The 5901-nt window shown below is 36.8% G+C and overlaps 1 long non-coding RNA gene across 1 annotated transcript; it reads right to left on the reverse strand.

Annotated features, from left to right (window-relative positions):
* Positions 1–230: 230 nt before the first annotated feature.
* LOC116558619 lies at positions 231–5538 on the reverse strand. The gene is made up of 3 exons (XR_004272095.1): positions 4996–5538; positions 3871–3934; positions 231–245 (listed from the first exon to the last, which is right to left on the reverse strand). It is a non-coding gene; the product is annotated as an uncharacterized LOC116558619 (long non-coding RNA).
* Between the last annotated feature and the right edge of the window lie 363 nt (positions 5539–5901).

Here is a 5901-nt window from a genome sequence, read left to right on the forward strand (position 1 = left end):
ATGAATGTGCTGAAGTTTAAAAAAATCTGAAACCATAGGAACAGTTGTCTTTATGATAAGAATTGTTAAATATGTATCTTTATAGTAAGAAGAACAATAAAGGAAGGACATTTTTACTTGGAGATGGTGACATAAAGTTAGCCAAAGCAGACAAATCAGAAACATTTGAATTTTTTTTTTCTTACCTGTTTTTTTCTTCATGGAGAACAGTCTTCAAATGATATAATTTGGTCCAATTTCATGTACTGAAAAAGTTAGAAGATAGAAGAACAGAATCACTTCAATAATTATCAACTTACTGTGAAAACTTGGAGATGTGCCAAAACACATAAATCTGTAATACAGAAACTACAGACAAATACATCTGAAATTTCTCCTAAACAAAAACTTTTAAAGTGGATTGTTAAAGTATAGTTATTTAATATTTAGAAAACAAAATTGATCATCAGTAGGGAGCAGGAAAGGCTTACTAAATACACTATTACAATCAACCTTATTTAAAAATTTGAATTGCATTATTGGATGTATACCAGGAGAGTTCTTTGTGTACTGAATATTCTATATACACAATAACACACTGATTTGTAGCTTTTCATGGCAATGTGCATTAAGTGAAGAAATGCTAACTAGTATTTTCACTGGGATTCAGAACTTATTGATCAATTGTTCAAAGAATGACTGCTAATTTTGCTATTAGTAGTTAGTTTTTGGACAGGGAAGCTGGTATGGTTTTGATATGAGATCTGGGTTCAAATCCTTGCTGTTTCTAAATGAACCATTTAACTTAGTTTTATGTAGTTTCCTAAGCTACAAAATGGAAAGAAAAAAGGAATGCTTATTTAATGGTGTTGTGACGACTACATTAAATAAAGTATGTCAAAAAGCTTTACAAATTATTAAGCCTTAGAAAAATTCTAGTCATTAATGTATTTTAGCCAAACTGTGCTTAAATTTCCAATTATGAGAAAGTCTAAATCTGGAATGTGTCTCTGCTTATGTCCGAATAAAAATACAAAATATTCTCCATCTTTAGGGAAAGTTCAATACTTTGCTAAATTAAAAACTCAATTCATTTTTAGAGCAGGTACAAAATTATTTGAGCTATTATTAAGGCTGCTTAGATAAGGGCACAGCAAACTTGGATGATGGGCTCAACCTAGTTCACCATCTACTTTATAAATAAAGTTTTATTGGAGCACGCCCATGTCCGTTTATTGATGTATTGTCTATAATTGCTTCTGAGCTACAACGGTAGAGTTGAGTGGTTGTGACAGAGACCTTAAATCCATAACATCTAAAGATCTGGTTCTTTATAGGAAAAGTTCGCTGACACCCTGGCCTACACTAAAAAATATCTATAGTGTGTAGCTATATATAGTCATATGCAGGGAAGATATGTTTAAACAAAGATAAGGCAATTCTGGAGTTTACCAATTACAGTAATCAGAATGAGAGTCCAAATATTATAAAGACTGTGTGCATTTTGTTTAATAAAGTCACAAGGGAGTTATTTTTTGTAAGCTGTTAGTGAGTATAACACAAAGAATAGGGCTTTGCAACATAGCTTAAAAATATCTTTGGTATTGGAATTCCAGGAGTTGGCCTGAAGAACCTCTTGGGAATAAAGACTCCAAAGAGAAGCTGAGTGTTGCTTTGGGTCTGCCTGGCTGGGACTTCCCTGTTTTACTTTGATGTAAGTATTGAACCAGTTTGATCATGAATCCGATCATTCCTGAGAGCTGAGGAAATTCTCTCTGAAGTTGCCAGAAGCTATAAGCATTATGCTGCTGAAAAACACATTACTTGCAGTAGTAGTTGCTTTGTGCTAAGAACCTAGCAGAATGAACTTTGCATAGTAGTTTGGCTCAGCCATTTTTGAAACAGGCAACTGCCTTTACTAAAATCGGAACCAATGTCATCCTTTGCCCCACATTTGCGCTAGGTCCAAACTTCTTAGAGACAAGATCTTGCTCTGTTGCCCAGGCTGAAGGCTGAAGTGCAGTGGTGCAATCATAGCTCATTGCAGCCTCAAACTCCTGGGCTCAAGTGATCCTTTGGCAAAAGGATCGCTTTCTTTCTCTTTCTTCACCTCTTAAGTAGCTGAGACTACAGGCTTGTTGTGCTACCATGCTCAGCTACTTTAAGAAGTTTCACAATAATTCAGTGCTCTTCCAAGAACATTTTCAAGCAAGAAGACAATTCTGATTTCTTTTTAGTTTTTAACATTTTATTTATTTTAGATTTGGAGGTACATGTGCATATTTGTTACATGGATATACTGTGCACTGGTGGGAAGTGGGCTTTCAGTGCATGTTGATTTCTGGTTCAGTGGTCAAGGTTAAATTAAGTCACTAATAAATGATATTTCCTAAGATTTCAAACTGACCAGAGATGGTGGTCTGGATGATGCTGGAAGCTTAGCCATAGTAATGTTGTTAATGGTTGGCTCTTCTCATAAATTAGAGCCAGTGGACTGCTAAGCTATGATAATAAAAACTCTAATAATGAACCTACTATGTATTTTGGGATTAAGTAAGTCTTTGATTAATTTAGTAAGTATATGGTTTGTGCTGATGAAAATAAATTATGAGTAGGATATCCATCTATATTACTCTTCTAGAGGTGAGATGCACTGAATTGTATAAGGGGAAAATAGACAGCTAGAAGGAGTCTTCAGAAAGCTACTGAACCTTTGGTGTGGTTTGGCTGTGTCCCTACCCAAATCTCACCTTTAATTGTAGCTCTCATAAACCTCAAGTGTCGTGGGAAGGACCTGGTGGGAGGAAATTGAATCATGTGGGTGGGTTTTTCCCTGTGCTGTTCTCTCGATAGTAAGTCTCACGAGATCTGATGGTTTTTTAAAGAGCAGTTCTCCTGTACCTGCTCTCTTGCTTATTATCATGTAAGACATGCCTTTCTCTTTCTTTACCTTCCTCCACGATTGTGAGGCCTTCCCAGATATGCTGCACTGTTGAGTCAATTAAACCTCTTTCCTTTGTCTTTATTGGCAGCATGAGAACGGACTAATATAAGCTTTCTCTAGTAAGTTGAGCTAGGTCTCTAGAAATATGTGCATATTTCTTAAGCTTAAGTAGAGTGTGGATAACCTTTAACTAAATCACAGACGTTTCGAGTTTGGAACATTTGCAGTAATTTATTTCCAACTTTTCTAACTTTAACCCCATTTTGTAGATCATAAAAAACTGAGGAAGACAAAATGATTTTGCTGTTGTCATACGTCTAGTTTCTGGAAGAACACAGATTAGAATTTGACCCTTTGGTGTAGTGCTGTTTTCTCTATACAACATTCCAAAGCTAATTGAGAGGGAGTGTGCCTGTGAAGGAATTCAGCTAATGGGGTATGAACTGAGAGAACCAAGTTGTGTTAAGGGAGCATGGCTAATACTGAGGACACATGAGGCTGCGTACTGAGGAAATGAGTTGGATTCGGACCTGAGAGGAAAGTTATTGCCATGGCAGAAACAATGTGGACAACTTTATGCTAGTGACTAATTGTAACTAAAAGATGTTTAAAAGCCATTTTAATTAGCAAGTCCTTAACAGGCTAATGAGAAAAGTGAAGGTTAATAAGCATGTCTGACATCCTAGACCCTGTCAAAATCCTGTCAGGAATGCAGCGAGGGCAGCTCCTGACAGGGAGGCAGCAAATGAATGACACAGGCTGACAGGGCAGGCCCCTTAAAGGACACACACTTCTAGCGAATGATTTTTGAATAGAGAGAAGAGACAATAATGAGGACATTTGGAGTTTTTGTGGGGGGATTAGAATATCATCATCATTTAACTTAACACTTTATGTTATTATAGGTGAGCAATTTCACATGTATTTATAAACTGTGGGAAGTATACCTCACCCTGTGTAGGAAGATTTCTGGTTCCAACAAAGATGATGCCCTCTTCCCTCAAATTAATCCTAGAGAAAAGAAAAAAATAAAAAGAAGTGAAACATGAATTCTAAGAATGAATAAAACTAATCAACAAACTTTGGGAACCCCCTGAGGGTGCAGAAGACTATTTGCACTTTGGTCAGTTTCAGCCAGGGAAAGAAGGTAGCCCAAGATGGTAGTGGAGCTTTTTGGATTCTGCTCTTGTCTTTCTTTGGCTTTACCTCAAGACAGCCATCACCCACCCCTTCACTACAGAAGTGACCCAGGGTCATAGAGAGGCAGCATAAATACTGCTGAGGGAAGAGTTAATGAAAACAGGGGCTTCTGGACTCACTTGCCTTACCCCTACCGTTCAGACTCACAGGGCTCATGGATTAAAGCATAGGGAGTCTACCTTCTCATAATGCATCTTCTCCTTAAGGTTTAAGGTCAAGACCTGAGCAATAGAACTACATGATGGGTTCCTACAAATCAGAGTAATTCACAGTGGTTTGGTGATGTCTGGGATTTCCACATGGAGGCTCATTCTCTCTTTATTAACTCGTTTAAACTGGGCTGGGCAGCTGGTATCCTCATGGGAAAACTTTTGGGCTAAAATGACCAGACATCTGAGGGGTATATGCATTGTCTGAAATAGAAGGATTAGAAGTGAACTAAGAATTTAAAATAAATATGATAAAAACATTTAAGCTGATAAGGGAAAATATTAGCAATGTAAGACAAAATAATGGCAAGTAGAATAATAAACTATGACTTAAAAGGAAGAAAAATATATGAGATAAATAGGAGGACAGGTATAACTGAAAAAATTAATTAATGAAGTAGAACAGTAAACTTAAAAAATTCCTCCAGGAGGCAGCAGGAATGTATATAAAAAAGAAAGCAAATAGAAAAATAAAAAAGCTAACAGGCATGGCAGATAAAGGGCCTATCTGGTACTAGAATACTCAGAAAGAAAGTGGAGCTCTATGGAAGGAAATAGTCTGGAGAACTAACAGAGATAATTACTCCGGCTTAAACAAAGATGGAAGACTTCAGTTTGAAAGGGTTCATGAACTGTTAAACATAAAAGAAAAGGAAAACTCACCCTACATATAATATCTAAGAACATCACGTACAAAGAAAAAGTTCTACAAGCTTCCAGAAAGTGAAGATGACCTAAAATAAACAAGAATCAGATTGGTTTCAGACTCCTTCACAGCAACATGATGTGAAAAGACAGTGAAGCAGTACTTTTAATATATTGATAGAAAATCACATTGAATATAAAGTTTTACGTCTAATAAAATTCCCATTCGATTGTGAGGGGTAATAAAAATATTCTCAGGTTTGTAAGTTCTCAAAATTTTGTCTTACGAAAGGATACATTGAAAATGTTTTGGGGAGAGTACTGTTTAGAAGTAAATACGCTCAGGAGCTTGTGCGAGACATATGCTGCAAGAGAGGATGATAAAGTATTTGGGGATTCTAGACACTATCAGCATGATGTGGGATGTGGATCACAGGACACTAAGGGACCATGGAACCTGTCAGGCCACATTTGTGTTTAGGGAGAAGATACAGATCTTGACAGACTGATTGTATTAGTTTGCTAGGGCTGCCATAACAAAGTACCACAGGTTGAGTAGTTTAAATGACAGAAGTTTATTTTTTCACAATTCCTCCAGAATTGTAAACTACTCAACCAGATCAAGGTCTTGGCAGGGGGGGTTTTCCCTGACGCCTCCCTCATTGACTTGTAGATGTTTGTCTTTTTCCTGTATTTTCATAGACATGCAGCTGTATCCTAATCTCTTCTTATAAAAACACCAGTTATGTTAGATCAGGACTCATCCTAACGACCTCATTGTAACTTAATAATCTCTGTACAGACCTTATCTCCAAATGTAGTCACACTCTGAGGTACAGAAGTTGGGGCTTCTGCATATGAATTTTGAGGGGATACCATTTAGAGTGTAACACTGATATTCTCCAAGCCCAGGTCCATAAGCAT

Source organism: Sapajus apella, unplaced genomic scaffold, assembly GCF_009761245.1.
Source record: "Sapajus apella isolate SASKATOON/1434 unplaced genomic scaffold, GSC_monkey_1.0 scaffold22, whole genome shotgun sequence".
Taxonomy (NCBI): Eukaryota; Metazoa; Chordata; class Mammalia; order Primates; family Cebidae; genus Sapajus; species Sapajus apella.